Raw genomic sequence first — 20,017 nt, 5'->3', positions numbered from 1 at the left:
GGTCCTCTGGGCTGCGGGACGCAGAGACTTTGAGGAGGAGCGCGAGCGTTCCCCCGCCCCTCCTGCCTCCACGCGGGGCGCGCCGGGATCGGGGGGGTGGGGGGTGGTGGTGGTCCGAGAGCGCCCCCCTCTCCCACGCGGGCCTCGCGGGGCGGTGAGTCAAGGCCGGGAGCCGAGCCGCTCTCCCCGGCAGACCCGACCGAGGCGCGGGCGGCGGCGCGCAGGACGGGGATCCGAGACGCGCTCCCGCCGCCCCAGCTGCGCCGCGCTCCCGGCCACAAGTTTGCCCCGCGTTGGCCAAGTTGCGAGTGGGGAGCCTCTCCGGGCTCCGGGGTGAGCGTCCGTCTTCTCGCTCGGGCTGGTCCGGGCATGGCCGGGCCGGGAGCGTCGCCCCACGTCTGGGGGTGGCTGCTGCTCGGAGGTTGCCTTCTCGTCGAAGCCCAGGTAAGAGTCCGTGCCCCGCGGCACCTGCTTCCCGGAGCCTCGGGACGCGGCGTTAGGGAGACGGAGACCGAGGCGCGCTGGGCTCACGCCGACACATCCGGACACACACACACACACACACACACAGGGAGGAAGAAGAAACGGGAGGATAACTTTGTGATGGTAGTGGAAAATATTGATTGTGTAGTAAAACAAAACAAAACAAAACAAAAACAAAAACAAAACAAAAAACAAAAGAAAAAGAAAAAAGTTAAGTCAGTTTAAACGATGTGTGCGGGCTTATTTCACAATGGATCCTCTCCACTGTGAAAATAACTGTTCATCCATAGATCCACTGAACCAAATAAAATGTCAGGTTTTCACTTACCTTTTTCGTTGAGTGAAAGAGTGTGACAAGTGATACTAGAAAAGTTAATTCTGTGTTATTTCATTTTAGTTACTTCATGTTTTAACCACAGTACCATAGGGGGCGCGCTGAGACTGTCCAATGAAAGTCTAACGCGGCCAAGTCATTGATTCCTATACTGGTATGATCCAAAATAATACTGTATACACTTGGCTTTCAGCTGATGAACGTTCAATTATTACAAAATACGACGCCCTCTTTAAACTACCTGTAAGTCCAGATAAGCTATTTCTACTAAAATAAAGGATCTCTAAGTCTTTGGCTTTAACCAAAATATGGTCAGAGGTTTAAAATAGACTGATTCTAAAACCAACTCACTTGTGTTTGGTGTATTGGGTAACTACATGAGCAACAAATTTTTAAAAGTAAATTAACCTCACAATTAATTAATCTACTCTGAATTTTGCCCTGAGTTAAGTGGGAGGAACATGAGTGCAGGGAAGTCTATGTATACATTTTGGTACTAAATTTACATGATAGTAGTAGAAAATAGATGGTCTTTAAAGCCTTTCTTTCTATTTCGTGAGAAACCTATAATAAATGTTTAAACACATATCTTGCTATACGTGATGCAAATGAAGTATTGCCTTGTATGTTATTTATCATATGTGTTCCAACTTACTTTTTCTAAGATAGTGGAAAGTTGTATTTTGTTGAGTAGAGAGAAATCACTACAGATTATATGTACAGTGTTTTGTATTGATAGCCACAATTTGCTCCTAGCTTTAAATCAAACTATAGCTTTATATAAAACTATAATTGTAAATTTGGGCACCTGGGTGGCTCAGTTGGTTGAGCATCTGACTCTTGATTTCCAATCAGGTAATGATCTTACAGTTTGTGGGTTCAAGCCCTCTGTAGGCTCTGCACTGACGGTGAGGAGGCTGCATGAGAGTCTCTCTCTCTCCCTCTCTCTCTTTGCCCCCTCCCCTGCTTGCATGCACACTTTCTCTCAAAATAAATAAACTTAAAAAAAAGAAAAATACTTTATAAAAAACTATAGTTGTAAATGATTATATTTGCAATAATAGCTTCAAACTGATGTATATTTATGGTTGTAACTTGTAAATTATTTAAAATGATAATTTATGATGACATACAAAATGTGATCAAGTGTTTGGTGCTTCAAAAAAAATCTAAATGCTAAATTAAACGTGTTTACTTATTTACTTTTTTAATATGAGATTTATTGTCAAATGGATTCCCATACAACACCCAGAGCTCATCCCAACAGGTGCCCTCCTCAATACCCATCACCCACCCTCCCCTCCCTCCCACCCTCCATCAACCCTCAGTTTGTTCTCAGTTTTTAAGAGTCTCTTATGGTTTGGCTCTCTCCCTTTCTAACCTCTTTTTTTTTTCTTCCCCTCCCCCATGGACTTCTGTTAAGTTTCTCAGGATCCACATAAGAGTGAAAACATATGGTATCTGTCTTTCTCTGCCTGACTTATTTCACTTAGCATAACACTCTCCAGTTCCATCCACGTGGCTACAAAAGACCAGATTTCATTCTTTCTCATTGCCACATACAACTCCATGGTGTATATAAACCACAATTTCTTTATCCATTCATCAGTTGATGGACATTTAGGCTCTTTCCATAATTTGGCTATTGTTGAGAGTGCTGCTATAAACATTGGGGTACAAGTGCCCCTGTGCATCAGCACTCCTGTATCCCTTGGGTCAATTCCTAGCAGTGCTATTGCTGGGTCATAGGGTAGATCTATTTTTAATTTTTTAAGGAACCTCCACACTGTTTTCCAGAGCGGCTGCACCAGTTTGCATTCCCACCAACAGTGCAAGAGGGTTCCCGTTTCTCCACATCCTCTCCAGCATCTATAGTCTCCTGATTTCTTCATTTTGGCCACTCTTACTGGCGTGAGGTGATATCTGAGTGTGGTTTTGATTTGTATTTCCCTGATGAGGAGTGACGTTGAACATCTTTTCATGTGCCTGTTGGCCATCCGGTGTCTTCTTTAGAGAAGTGTCTATTCATGTTTTCTGCCCATTTCTTCACTGGGTTATTTGTTTTTCGGGTGTGGAGTTTGGTGAGCTCTGTAGATTTTGGATACTAGCCCTTTGTCCGATATGTCATTTGCAAATATGTTTTCCCATTCCGTTGGTTGCCTTTTAGTTTTGTTGATTGTTTCCTTTGCTGTGCAGAAGCTTTTTATTTTCATGAGGTCCCAATAGTTCATTTTTGCTTTTAATTCCCTTGCCCTTGGGGACGTGTCAAGTAAGAAATTGCTGCGGCTGAGGTCAGAAAGGTTTTTTCCTGCTTTCTCCTCTAGGGTCTTGATGGTTTCCTGTCTCATATTCAGGTCCTTTATGCATTTTGAGTTTATTTTTGTGAATGGTGTAAGAAAGTGGTCTAGTTTCATCCTTCTGCATGTTGCTGTCCAGTTCTCCCAGCACCATTTGTTAAAGAGACAAACTTTCTTTTTTCCATTGGATATTCTTTCCTGCTTTGTCAAAGATGAGTTGGCCATACGTTTGTGGGTCTAGTTCTGGGGTTTCTATTCTGTTCCATTGGTCTATGTGTCTGTTTTTGTGCCAATACCATGCTGTCTTGATGATTACAGCTTTGTAGTAGAGGCTGAAGTCTGGAATTGTGATGCCTCCTGCTTTGGTCTTCTTCTTCAAAATTACTTTGGCTATTCGGGGCCTTTTGTGGTTCCATATGAATTTTAGGATTGCTTGTTCTAGTTTCGAGAAGAATGCTGGTGCAATTCTGTTTGGTATTGCATTGAATGTGTAGATAGCTTTGGGTAGTATTGACATTTTGACAATATTTATTCTTCCTATCCATGAGCACGGAATGTTTTTCCATTTCTTTATATCTTCTTCCATTTCTTTCATAAGGTTTCTATAGTTTTCAGCATACAGATCTTTTACATCTTTGGTTAGATTTATTCCTAGGTATTTTATGCTTCTTGGTGCAATTGTGAATGGGATCAGTTTCTTTATTTGTCTTTCTGTTGCTTCATTATGAGTGTATAAGAATGCAACTGATTTCTGTACATTGATTTTGTATCCTGTGACTTTGCTGAATTCGTGTTATCAGTTCTAGCAGACTTTTGGTGGAGTCTATCAGATTTTCCATGTATAGTATCATGTCATCTGCAAAAAGTGAAAGCTTGACTTCATCTTTGCCAGTTTTGATGCCTTTGATTTCCTTTTGTTGTCTGATTGCTGATGCTAGAACTTCCAACACTATGTTAAACAACAGCGGTGAGAATGGACATCCCTGTCGTGTTCCTGATCTCAGGGGGAAAGCTCTCAGTTTTTTTCCCCACTGAGGATGATATTACCTGTGGGCTTTTCGTAAATGGCTTTTATGATGTTTAAGTATGTTCCTTCTATCCTGACTTTCTCGGAGGTTTTTATTAAGAAAAGATGCTGAATTTTGTCAAATGCTTTTTCTGCATCGATTGACAGGATCATATGGTTCTTATCTTTTCTTTTATTAATGTGATGTATCACATTGATTGATTTGCGAATGTTGAACCAGCCCTGCATCCCAGGAATGAATCCCACTTGATCATGGTGAATAATTCTTTTTATATGCTGTTGAATTCGATTTGCTAGTATCTTATTGAGAATTTTTGCATCCATATTCATCAGGGATTTTGGCCTGTGGTTCTCTTTTTTTACTGGGTCTCTGTCTGGTTTAGGAATCAAAGTAATTCTGGCTTCATAGAATGAGTCTGGAAGTTTTCCTTCCCTTTCTATTTTTTGGAATAGCTTGAGAAGGATAGGCATTATTTCTGCTTTAAATGTCTGGCAGAATTTCCCTGGGAAGCCATCTGGTCCTGGACTCTTATTTGTTGGGAGATTTTTGATAACTGATTCAATTTCTTTGCTGGTTACGTGTCTGTTCAAGCTTTCTATTTCTTCCTGTTTGAGTTTTGGAAATGTGTGGGTTTTTAGGAATTTGTCCATTTCTTCCAGGTTGTCCAGTTTGTTGGCATATAATTTTTCATAGTATTCCCTGATAATTGCCTGTATTTCTAAGGGATTGGTTGTAATAATTCCATTTTCATTCATGATTTTATCTATTTGGGTCATCTCCCTTTTCTTTTTGAGAAGCCTGGCTAGAGGTTTATCAATTTTGTTTATGTTTTCAAAAAACCAACTCTTGGTTTCATTGATCTGCTCTACAGTTTTTTTAGATTCTATATTGTTTATTTCTGCTCTGATCTTTATTATTTCTCTTCTTCTGCAGGGTTTGGGGTGTCTTTGCTGTTCTGCTTCTATTTCCTTTAGGTGTGCTGTTAGATTTGTAAAACAAGATTTTTCTTGTTTCTTGAGATAGGCCTGGATTGCAATGTATTTTCCTCTCAGGAGTGCATTCACTGCATCCCAAAGCGTTTGTATTGTATTTTCATTTTCATTTGTTTCCATATATTTCTTAATTTCTTCTCTAATTGCCTGGTTGACCCATTCATTCTGTAGTAGGGTGTTCTTTAACCTCCATGCTTTTGGAGGTTTTCCAGACTTTTTCCTGTGGTTGATTTCAAGCTTCATAGCATTGTGGTCTGAAAGTATGCATGGTATGATCTCAATTCTTGTATACTTATGAAGGGCTGTTTTGTGACCCAGTATGTGATGTATCTTGGAGAATGTTCCATGTGCACTCGAGAAGAAAGTATATTCTGTTGCTTTGGGATGCAGAGTTCTAAATATATCTGTCAAGTCCATCTGATCCAATGTATCATTCAGGGCCTTTGTTTCTTTATTGATCCTGTGTCTAGATGATCTATCCATTGTTGTAAGTGGAGTATTAAAGTCCCTTGCAATTACCACATTCTTATCAATAAGGTTGCTTATGTTTGTGATTAATTGTTTTATATATTTGGGGGCTCCCGAATTTGGCACATAGACATTTATAATTGTTAGCTCTTCCTGATGGATAGACCCTGTGATTATTACATAAAGCCCTTCTTCATCTCTTGTTATAGCCTTTAATTTAAAGTCTAGTTTGTTTGATATAAGTATGGCTACTTCAGCTTTCTTTTGACTTCCAGTAGCATGATAGATGGTTCTCCAACTCCTCACTTTCAATCTGAAGGTGTCCTCAGGTCTAAAATGAGTCTCTTGTCGACAGCAAATAGATAGGTCTTGTTTTTTTTTTATCCATTCTGATACCCTGTGTCTTTTGGTTGGCACATTTAGTCCGTTTACATTCAGTGTTATTATAGAAAGATATGGGTTTAGAGTCATTGTGATGTCTGTAGGTTTCCTGCTTGTAGTGATGTCTCTGGTACTTTGTGGTCCTTGCAACATTTCACTCACAGAATCCCCCTTAGGATCTCTTGTAGGGCTGGTTTAGTGGTGATGAATTCCTTCAGTTTTTGTTTGTTTGGGAAGACCTTGATCTCTCCTTCTATTCTAAGTGACAGACTTGTTAGATAAAGGATTTTCAGCTGCATAATTTTTTCTGTTCCTCTCATTGAAGATTTCCTGCCATTCCTTTCTAGCCTGCCAAATTTCAGTAGATAGATCCGTCACTAGTCTTATCGGTCTCCCTGTATATGTTAGAGCACGTTTATCCCTAGCTGCTTTCAGAATTTTCTCTTTATCCTTGTATTTTGCCAGTTTCACTATGATATGTCGTGCAGAAGATCGATTCAAGGTACGTCTGAAGGGAGTTCTCTGTGCCTCTTGGATTTCAATGCCTTTTTCCTTCCCCAGTTCAGGGAAGTTCTCAGCTATTATTTCTTCAAGTACCCCTTCAGCACCTTTCCCTCTCTCTTTCTCCTCTGGAATCCCAATTATGCGTATATTATTATGTTTAATTGTGTCACTTAGTTCTCTAATTCTCTCCTCATACTCCTGGATTTTTTTAATCTCTGTTTTTCTCAGCTTCCTCATTTTCCATAATTTTATCTTCTAATTCACCTATTCTCTCCTCTGCCTCTTCAATCCGAGCTGTGGTCACCTCCATTTTATTTTGCAGCTAATTTATAGCATTCTTTAGCTCCTCCTGACCGTTTCTTAGTCCCTTGATCTCTGTAGTAATAGATTCTCTGTTGTCCTCTATACTTTTTTCAAGCCCGGCGATTAATTTTATGACTATTATTTTAAATTCATTTTCTGCTATATTACTTAAATCGTTTTTGATCAGTTCATTAGCTGTCGCTACTTCCTGGAGTTTCTTTTGAAGAGAATTCTTCCAATTCGTCATTTTGGATGGTCCCTGGAGTAGCGGGGAACTGCAGGGCACTTCCCTTGTGCTGTCTGGAGTAACTTGTGTTGGTGGGCGGGGCCGCAGTCAGACGTGATGTCTGCCCCCAGCCCACCACTGGGTCCACAGTCAGACTGGTGTGTACCTTATCTTCCCCTCTCCCAGGGGCAGCACTCCCTGTGGAGTGGTGTGGCCCTTGTCTGGGCTACTTGCACACTGCCAGGGTGGTGCTGCTTCAATGGGATCTGGCGTATTAGCCGGGGTGGATCTGCAAGGTGCACAGGGGCGGGAGGGGCAGACTCAGCTGGCTTTGCCTTCGGTGGTCCGCTTCGGGAGGGGCCCTGTGGCACCGGGAGGGAGGCAGACCTGTCAGAAGGATGGATCCACAGAAGCACAGCGTTGGGTGTTTGCGTGGTGCAAACAAGTTCCGTGATGGGAACTGGTCTCTTTGGGATTTTGGCTGGGGGATGGGCGAGGGAGATGGCTCTTCCCAACCCCTTTGTTCCCCGCCAAGCTGAGCTCTGTCCTCCGGGGCTCGACAACTCTCCTTCCTGTTTGTCCTCTAGCCCTCCCGCTCTCGGAGCAGAGCTGTTGACTTATAACATTCCAGATGTTAAGTCCCACTGGCTGTCAGAACTCACGCAGTCTGGCCCCTCTGCTTTTGCAAGCCAGACTCAGGGGCTCTGCCTTGCCTGGTGGGCTGCCCCTCCACCGCCCCAGCTCCCTCCCGCCAGTCCGTGTAGCATGCATCGCCTCTCCACCCTTCCTACCCTCTTCCGTGGGCCTCTCATCTAGCTTGGCTCCAGAGAGTCCATTCTGCTAGTCTTCTGGTGGTTTTCTGGGTTATTTAGGCAGATGTGGGTGGAATCTAAGTGGTCAGCAGGAGGCAGTGAGCCCAGCGTCCTCCTACACCACCATCTTCCCTAAATTAAACGTGTTTACACTACCACTTTTTCTGATCTTCAGTTTCTTCATTTTAATATAGTGTTATTGGACTAATCTTTCTTCAAGTTCATATTTCTCAGGCTAGAATTTTAAGTCATGGTTATTCTGAAATTTCATTGATACATCTGCAGGTATTATACCATTTGAATAATACAAGGGTATTCTTTCTACTCAAGATTTAGTTTCTGTTTTTATTAGCATAAGTATGGTAGTATTTTTGGAAAATTAACTCACTTTATTATAGTACTTGGTTAATGGTGCTAATTAAGTAGCTTCAACATTGGTTGAATATACACTGTTTTAAAAATTCCAATAAAAGGCCATCCATGCTTGTGAAGAAACATGTTTAATGTATAGTAAATGGTGGATATTGTCACAAGATAGATATAATAACTTAGGAAGGAGTGAGGTAAGTATGGACAAAGAGGAAGAAGCCGTGTTGAATTTTAGTAAGGTGTTTGAGTAGTCTAGTTGAAGAAGTCCAAAAGTAATTGGATATATCATTACAGAATTTTCGAAAAAAGACTGGATTTGAGGCATGGATTCAAGGTTTAAATTTAATGGTGGAAGCTGAAGCCACATGTGTGAATAAGATTATTTAAGAAGAGCTTTGTGTGAAAATAAAAAAGATAGTTATTTAGAGTAGTTCTTTTAGAGGAACATGCAGAAAATTTTATAAGATTAATGACACATTAGAAACAGTTTTGTATAGCCTGTGGCAATGAGTAGTCTACATCTAGGGTGGGAGATTCTCAGTAAATTTTTGGAGGAGAAAGTTTGCACTTCATCTATTTAGAAGAAATGTATTCTTTTAATTTCACTTGAAATGTAAGCTTATAATTGTTTTCAGTCTTTAAGATAATAGAGCTTTCAGAAAATAGAGCTTCCTGGATGAAGACACATGAAGGCAATAGTCCTGTGGTTGTGATAAAGCATCTCTCCACAATATTCACAAATGCCACATTTGTACTTTAACTGGTGTTCTGAGAAGGCTGTGTTGGGCTTAACAATTATACTTTTGGCTTCTGGAGTTTGGGGCCCAAATATAGAGAATCAAAGATTTCAGGGAAAGGAATACAGCAAACACAAGGACCAAGGTTATGGCTATAATGTCAGACAACTGAATTTGGGAGTAGTTAAACTACAAACCAGTGGGGAATCAGTATGTTATTTAACATCTTGCTCAGTTCTTCTATCAAGTGATAATGGCAAGAGAAAAATTCATTGGAATGTTGTTCAGGATTACCTGAATCTACCCCCAAAAATCACTTAAATTAATCAGTGCCTTATATGTAGTAATTGTATAGAGGATGTTAGTCATCATTAATCACTATCATCATTTCTATTTTATATACTAATTGTTTATAACCAATGTAGAAGAATCCTCTTTGTTCTTGTACCATATTGATGGGACATCCAACATTTCTCTGTTAAAAAATGATGAAAAAAAGTATCTTTTTGTTTTCAATATGTATATTGCTTACTTCATTTTTTTTCCTAGTCTTATTGTATTGGTAAGACTCAGTACAGTGTTGAAAGGTAGTGGTTACAAGTGTGAAGTCTTACTTTAATACAGAATATCTAAAGTTCGTTTATGAAATGTATTTTGCATAACTATTTGGTAGGTATCATATCCTTTATAATCGTGATGATTTGACTAAATGTAATAAGAGTTTTGAATCACCAGAAAAGATATAATTTTGCATTTAAAATTTACAAAATTTAACTAAAAATTACAAAGAATATACCATTTATTTTGAACATACATAAATAAGTGATATGGGCCTCCTCATCCAGATTTTGGGCAGAGCAAGAAATGACCCTTCATAACTTGCTCAATGTGACTGGCATCTAGCAGACGTCCATCAAATGATAGATGATGTCTGTCTGGCTGTAACTATAAAAGCCATTATATACTTCAAGTTGACAGTTCTCAGCCAACAGGTCAGAACTCTTGATAAGGAAGAGATGCAAACTGGTCACTTGAATTATTTATATGGTTAGATTGCCTGTTTCCTATGAGGGAAAGTTTTGAGCTACTTGTCTTGCAATGTATTTGGACCAATTGAATGGGCATGAGATACTTGTGAGCTTGCAAATGTTTCTGCTTACACTAAAAGAAAACATGGTTTCTACAGTTGCAAAAAATACTCATACATATAAGTGGGTTCCAAAATGTAACTTCTAGTGTCATCGCATATTCTGGCAGCTCATTTCCTGGATGAGTATCTGCAAATATAAAAGCCTTCAATAGCCTGTGGTTGTCACACATGCAAAACTTGAGTGCATTTTTTTCATATTGACTAACGTGGCCTAGAGCTATGTGAAAGTCTAAAGACATCTCAAGTGAAAACAATGCATGAGACATTCTCTGGTTCTTTTTCTGCAAGATAAAAAATGTCTACTAAATCCATTTCAAGTATATCACAGAACGCCATTACCCAGCAGATTGGTCACATATTTGTAATGGCATTCTGTCTGTAGGCTTATTGCCTTTGAGAACACACACAGAAGTTGTTATATAGTTTCTTGTATCGCAAGTACTTGAGAATGTATCATTCCTCCTAAACTAGCTTGATGGTTATAACTTTGGCATTGTCCATCACCTTCTGCCATGGTGCCCCCAGGAACATTTTTGCATGCGTTTGTGGAACAAATGAACTCAATAGTCCTTGCTGATGCACCAATAGAATTTGGTCCAGAATGTAGTTAAATAACTGGCTAATGGATTTTCCCCTCTTAAAATTCTTTTTTCCTAGGTCATTTTATTTTCAAAACAACACATTGACTGAGATGCTGAGCACAATATTTATTGTGAATGTCCAGTGAGTAAGCCATGACCCATACCCCAGAGGAGCTCAGGGGAGGACATAGATGAATTGACACTAATGCCAAGATGTGCCCTTTGCTGCCACCCTTGACTTCGGTGTCACTCTCCTTTTCCTTGTCCTTATGTTTATCATTTATGTGTTTCTATAACTTAATTCCATGTGTGTGTGCACAGGGGATGTTATGCTTAAACCAGAGATGAAAAGGCCTACTTGATATATGTTAGGTCCTTCAGTATTTTAAACACTGTTGCTAAAATTGAAATTCATTTTCATACCACCTCTAAAAGATGTAGTCTCCTTGTGAAGGGAATTGGCCAGCAGCCTCCTTCATGTTAGATTTCTTCTCTTTGTATATCTCCCCTCACCAAGTCTGTTCCAAAAGTTGTTCCCCAATTGGCAAATACAACCGTGTTGTCCTGTCTGAGCTAATTTCTCCTTGCCCCAGGAAGATCTCACAAACTTTAACCCCTTGAAACACCTTTGTTTTTACAAGATGTTTAAGATTATATATTCAATTTATCACATTCCTTTCTGCTTTCCTGATTTTCTCTGATGTTATCTCTAATGTCCAAGAACAAATCCACCCTTTGCAACTTCTTTTTGGTCCATATCCAGATGTATTTTTATGACTATAACCGTTTATCGGAAATTAGGAATGCCAAGCTTTCATTCCAACTTTTACTCCATTGTTGAGTGACCATAGCAAGCAGTTCAAAATCCCAGGACTTCTTGGCCAGTGTTCTCCTGTGTGTGGTTCTTAAGACACATGTGGGATAGTTATGGACAATGAGGAATTGAGGTTCCAATTTTTCACTTTGGATGACTTTGCCTTATTGTTTTTGCCCCAAATCAGCCTCCACATTGCACATTTGCTATAAAAGGAGAGTTTCCACCAAACTGCTGTTACTTTCCAGATGCTCACGGCCATGTTAAATACCAAAAAGATGGAAATCAGCATCTCATACTCAGTTTACTAAGGGAAACATTTTGGAAGCCTGGAGTATTTGCACTTGTTACTTATGGTCATAATGGCAGATCCTACAGCTAATCTATGTTGGCTTGGGGCTTGGTTCTCTGTTACTTCAAATTCTAAGTACCAAAGGCCTGAAGGATGTGATCTTTATGGGTTATTTGTCACATCTTTGTCAGAAAAGTACGCTGATGCAGGCACTACTTTGGAAACATCCAAACAATCAGGAAATAGTAAAAATTTACAAAATAAGAATCCAGAAAAACTGGATTATGGATAATAAACCTGCTACAACCTTTAAATAAGATCTAATATTCACACTCCATCTGACCATCGTCTAGGCATAAAACTTAAAAAAATTTTTTTTGAATGTTTATTTTTGAGAGAGAGACAAAGCACGAAGAGGGGAAGGGCAGAGAGAGAGGGAGACACAGAATCTGAAGCAGGCTCCAGGCTCTGAGCTGTCAGCACAGAGCCTGTCATGGGGCTCGAACCCATGAACCGTGAGATCACGACCTGAGCCAAAGTCAGACGCTCAACCAACTGAGTCACCCAGGCGCCTCTAGGCATAAAACTTTTAAGAACTATAGTTCTTGGCAAATGAAGGGTATAAGAACTTTTCTTATAAATTTTCTTTTCCTAAAAATTAGAGCTCACTGACTTTCATTGTGGGGTGTGAGCCACTTTGAAATCTCTTGTGATGAGACAGCTAAAGGTGTCTTTTGTTATGCCAGTGAGGCAACTTTTGGACTGGGCTTAAGGATGGGAACTGGTTGCCAGTTGAGCTAATCATGTAATCATGTGATCAGACACACAGTTGAAACTTCAAGGCCCCCCTGTCCCCACCACCACCACCACCACCTCTGGGACAGGCTGGAGATTGAGTTCTATCACCAATGACCAATGATTTCATTAATATGTTTATGTAATGAAACCCAAAACCCAAGAGAACTACTCAGGAGAGCTTCCAGGCTGGTGAACATGTGGAGGTACAAGGCGAATGGCTCCCTCAGAAAGGGCATGGAAGCTTGGTGCCCTTTCCCCACTCTTTGCATCTCTTCTATCTGCCTCTTCCTAAGTTGTATCTCTTCATAATAAACCAGTAATCTAGTCAGCAAAATGTTTCTCTGAGTTCTGTGAACCACTCTGGCAAATGAATTGAACCCACGGAGCTGGTTGACCTATAACCAGTTGAATAGAAGCACAGGTGACAATCTGGGGCCAGAGGGAAGTCTAGTCTTGTAGGACTGAGCCTTTAAACAATGGGACTTGGTGCTATCTCCAGGTAGACAGTAGGACTCCCCTACTCCCAGGTAGACAGTAGGACAGCAGGACTCTCCCAGTGTCAGAGAACTGCTTAGTGATTTAGGAAACTATCCTGTCACACATTGGAATTGGTGACAGAATCATAATTGGGTACAGAACTTTCAGTGACTCTCTTCAGGAGAGGATAATTGCCAAGGGCAGAGCTGTTGGTGGTCAGTACTCCCCCAAATTGGGGGTGGTAAACCTTCTGTCCTGAAGAGGATATTTCTATAAATTCTTGGGACAATAATTATAGTGGTTTTAGGCTGAAAGTGTGACAATTATTTGTTGCACATTTCACCTTTTATCTATTCACAATTGAGTGAAATTTTCTGGGAACTAAGAAAATTCATCTTCTGAGTATGAGAGTGATTTCTCTATCAAGAAAATTTGTTGCATTTTATTTTAATGACAATAAAAGTAACTTTTTATTCCACTATACTTAGGAAAGTCTTACAATTTGCTCAGTTGTTCTTGTATTCTAACTATTTAAAAAATTATTTCAGAAATAATTACAACAGTTCCCTTATTGCGATGGGTCAGTTAATAATATGGAACTCAGAACCCATTAACCCTTCATACTTTTGGTTCTTTTAAGTTATTTTTCTCCTTTTTTTCTTTAAGCATCAGCCTATAACCAATTGCATAAAAACCAATTGCATAAAATATTTTTGAGAGACTTAAAACATTATTTAATTCTCATTATCTGCTTTGCTGATTGATTCATTAAAGCTCTCATTACAGATGCTGGGGACATAGTGTTGGAGATTCCAGGTGAATTCATCAACACTCAGTCCTAGAAACTATGGTGGATGTTGAATAGCTTGAACACATACATATATAAAGAAGAATATTTGAAAGGCACTTTATTTTGATTTTGTGAGAGGTAGAACAGAGGAAACAGCCCAGCCCATTCATTCTTCTGACCTATAGAACTATGACATAATCAATTTGCATCATTTTAAACCACTAAATTTGTGATGATTTGTTACAACAGGAAATATATATATATTCTATAATTACTATATATATAATATGATTTATACAATTATATAATATATATATATATTTTTTTTCCCCCAGGGTGATACCTTATCCATATTCAAATGGAATAGCATGAATGATTTGTTTCTCTGCTTTGCCTCATTTTGGGAATTCATTATTCAATCAGAAGCCTTAGAAGCCTTATAGGCATGGTGTGAAAGCAGAATTTTATTTTATAAACAGAGACTTAGGAGAAGGAAGTCTGTGGAGTGTAATTTTATTTTGAGCATAAATTAAATACTTAAAGTCATATCTTTTCTTATCACCTATGTATCAAAACAAATCTAAATAAGCTTATTAAAATAAAATAATGAGCATGATAGCATGTAAAGCACTTAAGCCCATCTGCATGGATATTACCTTCTCTGGAAGACTGATGATACTCTGTTAGATTGAGTTAATCTCTTGAGTGAAGTTGAAAATAAAAAGGTGTGTAGTTGACTTGTGTTTGAACACATAAACACACATATACACACAAACACATACACACACATTCACACACAAAGATTTCTACAAAACAAGTGTAACCCTCTTAGTACCGTTTTATAAAATTGAGCCTTGGATTAATTCAAGTAGTTATTTTAAATCAATATTGATGTGAAGAAAATCAAGGAATGATTCAGACCAAACATGGTAACTAACATTTTTTTCCCCTAAATCCTGTAACTCAGTGTCTTTGTGAGGCAGAACACAATGGTGATTAGCAAAAGTGGATGAACATATACAGGAAAAATTCAAAATTTAATAGAGAAGTAAACTTGCTGATTCTTTTTCAGTTTATGCAGATGTCCAATGCGCATTAAATTAAAAAATTGACTTTTTTGTTTATGTATTTTGGTATAAATTACCCATTATTTATTGTATAATATAATAACAATCCTATGTTTTAAGTCTGAAGTCACTACTTTCTTTTTGACTTCCCAGCAAGTAATCACCATCCCTGAGCCTCCTTCCTCATGTGCAATGGAAACCTTGAAAGAATGGTGTCTAAAGAAATGAGACAACAGGTGCAAAAGCCAAAGCACGTCCAGTATCTGTGCTCAATGGGCAGCTGCTTCATTTAGAGAGAGAGCCTTTCTTGTTATACATACTCATCTATGTACTTAAAAAGAAAAGGTGAAAGATGAATAAGACATGTCCCCAGCTTTGGAAGAACCCACAATCTAGCAGATGGGACAGAAAACCAATCAGAGCATTAGAGTAAAGCAGACAAGTGCCAGGAGGGGGTGTATATACAAAGTGCTGTGGGGATGTGGGAGAGAAGATTGCTTTAGCTTCAGGCAGAGTCAAAGAGGTTTTAAAGGAATGATGTTTCACAAATCAATCAATGTGATACATCACATTAATAAAAGAAAAGATAAGAACCATATGATCCTGTCAATCGATGCAGAAAAAGCATTTGACAAAATCCAGCATCCTTTCTTAATAAAAACCCTCGAAAAAGTCGGGATAGAAGGAACATACTTAAACATCATAAAAGTCATTTACGAAAAGCCCACAGGTAATATCATCCTCAGTGGGGAAAAAACTGAGAGCTTTCCCCCTGAGATCAGGAACACGACAGGGATGTCCACTCTCACCGCTGTTGTTTAACATAGTGTTGGAAGTTCTAGCATCAGCAATCAGACAACAAAAGGAAATCAAAGGCATCAAAATTGGCAATGATGAAGTCAAGCTTTCACTTTTTGCAGATGACATGATACTATACATGGAAAACCCGATAGACTCCACCAAAAGTCTGCTAGAACTGATAACACAAATTCAGCAAAGTCACAGGATACAAAATCAATGTACAGAAATCAGTTGCATTCTTATACACTAATAATGAAGCAACAGAAAGACAAATAAAGAAACTGATCCCATTCACAATTGCACCAAGAAGCATAAAATACCTGGGAATAAACTTAACCAAAGATGTAAAAGATCTGTATGGTGAAAACTATAGAAAGCTTATGAAGGAAATTGAAGAAGATATAAAGAAATGGAAAAACATTCTGTGCTCATGGATTGGAAGAATAAATATTGTTAAAATGTCAATACTACCCAAAGCTATCTATACATTCAATGCAATCCCAATCAGAATTGCACCAGCATTCTTCTCGAAACCAGAACAAGTAATCCTAAAATTCATATGGAACCACAAAAGGCCCCGAATAGCCAAAGTAATTTTGAAGAAGAAGACCAAAGCAGGAGGCATCACAATTCCAGACTTCAGCCTCTACTACAAAGCTGTAATCATCAAGACAGCATGGTATTGGCACAAAAAAAGACACATAGACCAATGGAACAGAATAGAAACCCCAGAATTATACCCACAAAAGTATGGCCAATTAATCTTTGACAAAGCAGGAAAGAATATCCAATGGAAAAAAGACAGTCTGTCTCTTTAACAAATGGTGCTGGGAGAACTGGACAGCAACATGCAGAAGGATGAAACTAGACCACTTTCTTACACCATTCACAAAAATAAACTCAAAATGCATAAAGGACCTGAATGTGAGACAGGAAACCATCAAAACCCTAGAGGAGAAAGCAGGAAAAAACCTCTCTGACCTCAGCCGCAGCAATTTCTTACTTGACACATTCCCAAAGGCAAGGGAATTGAAAGCAAAAAATGAACTATCAGGACCTCATGAAAATAAAAAGCTTCTGCACAGCAAAGGAAACAATCAACAAAACTAAAAGACAACCAACAGAATGGGAAAAGATATTTGCAAATGACATATCGGACAAAGGGCTAGTATCCAAAATCTATAAAGAGCTCACCAAAGTCCACACCTGAAAAACAAATAATCCAGTGAAGAAATGGGCAGAAAACATGTCTTCTCTAAAGAAGACATCCAGATGGCCAACAGGCACATGAAAAGATGCTTAACGGCGCTCCTCATCAGGGAGATACAAATCAAAACCACACTCAGATATCACCTCACGCCAGTCAGAGTGGCCAAAATGAACAAATCAGGAGACTATAGATGCTGGAGAGGATGTGGAGAAACGGGAACCCTCTTCCACTGTTGGTGGGAATGCAAATTGGTGCAGCCGCTCTGGAAAACAGTGTGGAGGTTCCTCAAAAAATTAAAAATAGACCTACCTTATGACCCAGCAACAGCACAGCTAAGATTTTACCCAAGGGATACAGGAGTACTGATGCATAGGGGCACTTGCACCCCAATGTTTATAGCAGCACTCTCAACAATAGCGAAATTATGGAAAGAGCCTAAATGTCCATCAACTGATGAATGGATAAAGAAATTGTGGTTTATATACACAATGGGGTACTACGTGGCAATGAGAAAGAATGAAATCTGGCCTTTTGTAGCAACGTGGATGGAACTGGAGAGTGTTATGCTAAGTGAAATAAGTCAGGCAGAGAAAGACAGATACCATATGTTTTCACTCTTACGTGGATCCAGAGAAACTTAACAGAAGACCATGGGGGAGGGGAAGAAAAAAAAAAGAGGTTAGAGTGGGAGAGAGCCAAACCATAAGAGACTCTTAAAAACTGAGAACAAACTGAGGGTTGATGGATGGTGGGAGGGAGGGGAGGGTGGGTGATAGGTATTGAGGAGGGCACCTGTTGGGATGAACACTGGGTGTTGTATGGAAACAAAAAATTTGACAACAAATTTTATACTTAAATTAAAAATAAATAAATAAATAAAAATCCTAAGCAAATAAATAAATAAATGAAGGAATGATGTTTTTGAGTAAAATTGACAGTTGAAATTGCCAAATTCCACTCCAGGTGGAAAAATTTCAGCAAAATGGCACAACACAACGAGAGATCCACAGCAGTGCTGGTCCAACAGATGTGATTGTGGAAAGGCCTGAAGTGAGGAGAAAATATCACATATTGGAGAACAGTAAGTATCGAGGTCTCATTTTTCTGAACAAGACCTGGGAATAAAACTTTTTGATTTCTTTCCTTTCGTGGCTTTGACATTGGACACACAGCCACCTCCATGTGCTAGCTGAAGCTAGAAGGCTATCATCAGTCAGTGCACTCCTGAGTCTTCCCATTAGACGGCTGCTCCTTTTCAGAGAGCTGGGCTGCAAAGATGTGGGTGGTTGTGCAGACAGTTGGATGGGTGACCAGATGTACGTCCACTGAATCTGTGCCCCAAGAGCTAGATGACTCTGTCAATGGAAAGGTCTATCTTAATGTGTGAAGAGATGACATTGCCCAATGCATATATTTAAAATCTGGCACAACAAGTAACTAAGTTCGCCATTCGCTACATTGAACCAAACTGGCTCTACACTTGTACATCTGTGAGTCTTTCACACCATATGTCCCTATGTTCCACTTTAACTTAATTTTCCGATGCCAGTATCTTAGAATAGGAACAATTGAAGTCAAGTTTTATTTGGGAAAAAAAAACCTTCCAGGAGTATGTAGAAATTCATAAAAATAGAGACAAGACAAATTTCTATTTAGAATAATGTTGACTCCAAGACTCGAAGGTTTTTTCTTTTTTTGAAAGTGTAATTAACACTGTTTTCCCTTGACGGTTGTACTGAATTGAATTACAATGCAAGGAGTATCCTGGTGCTCAGCCCAGCCCAGGCAGTGATCCAAGAAGGCACCCAAGTAGTTATGGCTTAGAAGCTGAATGAGCTTATTCCAGGGAATACATGAAAGTTGAATTAAGAGACAGTTACAATTAAAGCTAAGGCCATATTAATCCAGTGCCTTTAACTTCATGGATATTTATTCCTAGATGCAGCCACGGATACAATGAAGTAACCACGTCTGACTCAAAATTGTCCTTAGCTTAACTAACTTCAGACAGTCTTTCTCCTGTTCCTAGGCCCTGAGCTCCTTTCATAGAGCATTTACTTTAGAAAACTTGGAATTACAATGCTTTCTTTGCCCCTTTGTGTTAAAAATCTTTTTAAAGCCCACTAGCCAGTTTTATAACCCAGCACTCTATTTCTCAAAGACCTAGCAGCATATTTTTGAAATGTAATCTAATCATCAAGGAAGCTAGCACTCCCAGCTCCCAGTTTCTGTGGGAGAGGAGGAACCTAAATTTGGTGGGTGCCTTGCTCTAACTTATACAACTACCTGCTGTTTGAAGATAGGAGAAAGTTGTCTTTTCCTTTGTATAAATCCAGCTAGCAAACACATAGGGCCTACTATCTCTCCCTCATCCCAGCTCTAAAAATTTTTCTGTTCTTTGTTTCAGCAGAGTGAAGTGCAAAATGAATAACCTTGAATCAGGGTTTCCTAGTCTGTTTAACTTTTGTGAAGCTTTCGCTTCAACAGAATCTAAAACTGTGTTTTCTAATTGAATGGATGTTGGTACCTCACTGTGTGAGGTAAGAAGACAAGGGACAGCTAAAACAAAGGGCACACTAGGGCTCTGGGGGATCTGTGAATGTGAATGAAGCAGATGGCCTTGAAACAAGAGGAGCACGTGGTCAGTGGAGAGATGAGAAAAGCAAAGGAGAATGGGGCAGACAGAGCACATGTTCAACTACACACATTCAAATTGGACACTTGTCAACGATTTGTGCTTCTTTTGAGTTCCTGTATGATTAGAAGACAGTGATGTGATCTGGAAAATGGATAATAAATTATTTAGTAACATCGTAGAAGCGTTCCTATAGACTTTTTTTTTGCATGTTATCCTCATATATTAGAGATAATTAAACCAAGTCAAGTAATTTTTTTCTACACCTGCCAGCCAGATAATGTAAACCATTTATTTAATTGAATCCATTTCTCCTTATTTTTGATCCACTGGGCTTTCAATTCATTTACATTTCTTGTTTCAAAAGGGGAGCACCTAGGTGGCTCAGTTGGTTGAGTGTGTGTCTCTTTGAGTTCAGGTCAAGTCATGATCCCAGGGTCATGGGATCGAGCCTTGCATTGGGCTCCA

General features: G+C 39.3%; 1 long non-coding RNA gene across 1 annotated transcript; it reads left to right on the top strand.

The window, feature by feature from the left end:
- Positions 1-221: 221 nt before the first annotated feature.
- Positions 222-19,612, top strand: LOC122228194. The gene is made up of 3 exons (XR_006206468.1): positions 222-444; positions 17,878-17,995; positions 19,322-19,612. It is a non-coding gene; the product is annotated as an uncharacterized LOC122228194 (long non-coding RNA).
- Positions 19,613-20,017: the final 405 nt, after the last annotated feature.

This window comes from Panthera leo, chromosome C1, assembly GCF_018350215.1.
Source record: "Panthera leo isolate Ple1 chromosome C1, P.leo_Ple1_pat1.1, whole genome shotgun sequence".
In the NCBI taxonomy this organism is placed as follows: Eukaryota; Metazoa; Chordata; class Mammalia; order Carnivora; family Felidae; genus Panthera; species Panthera leo.
The sequence above is the reverse complement of the archived record's forward strand: the minus strand, read 5'-3'. Positions and strand labels throughout refer to the sequence as shown.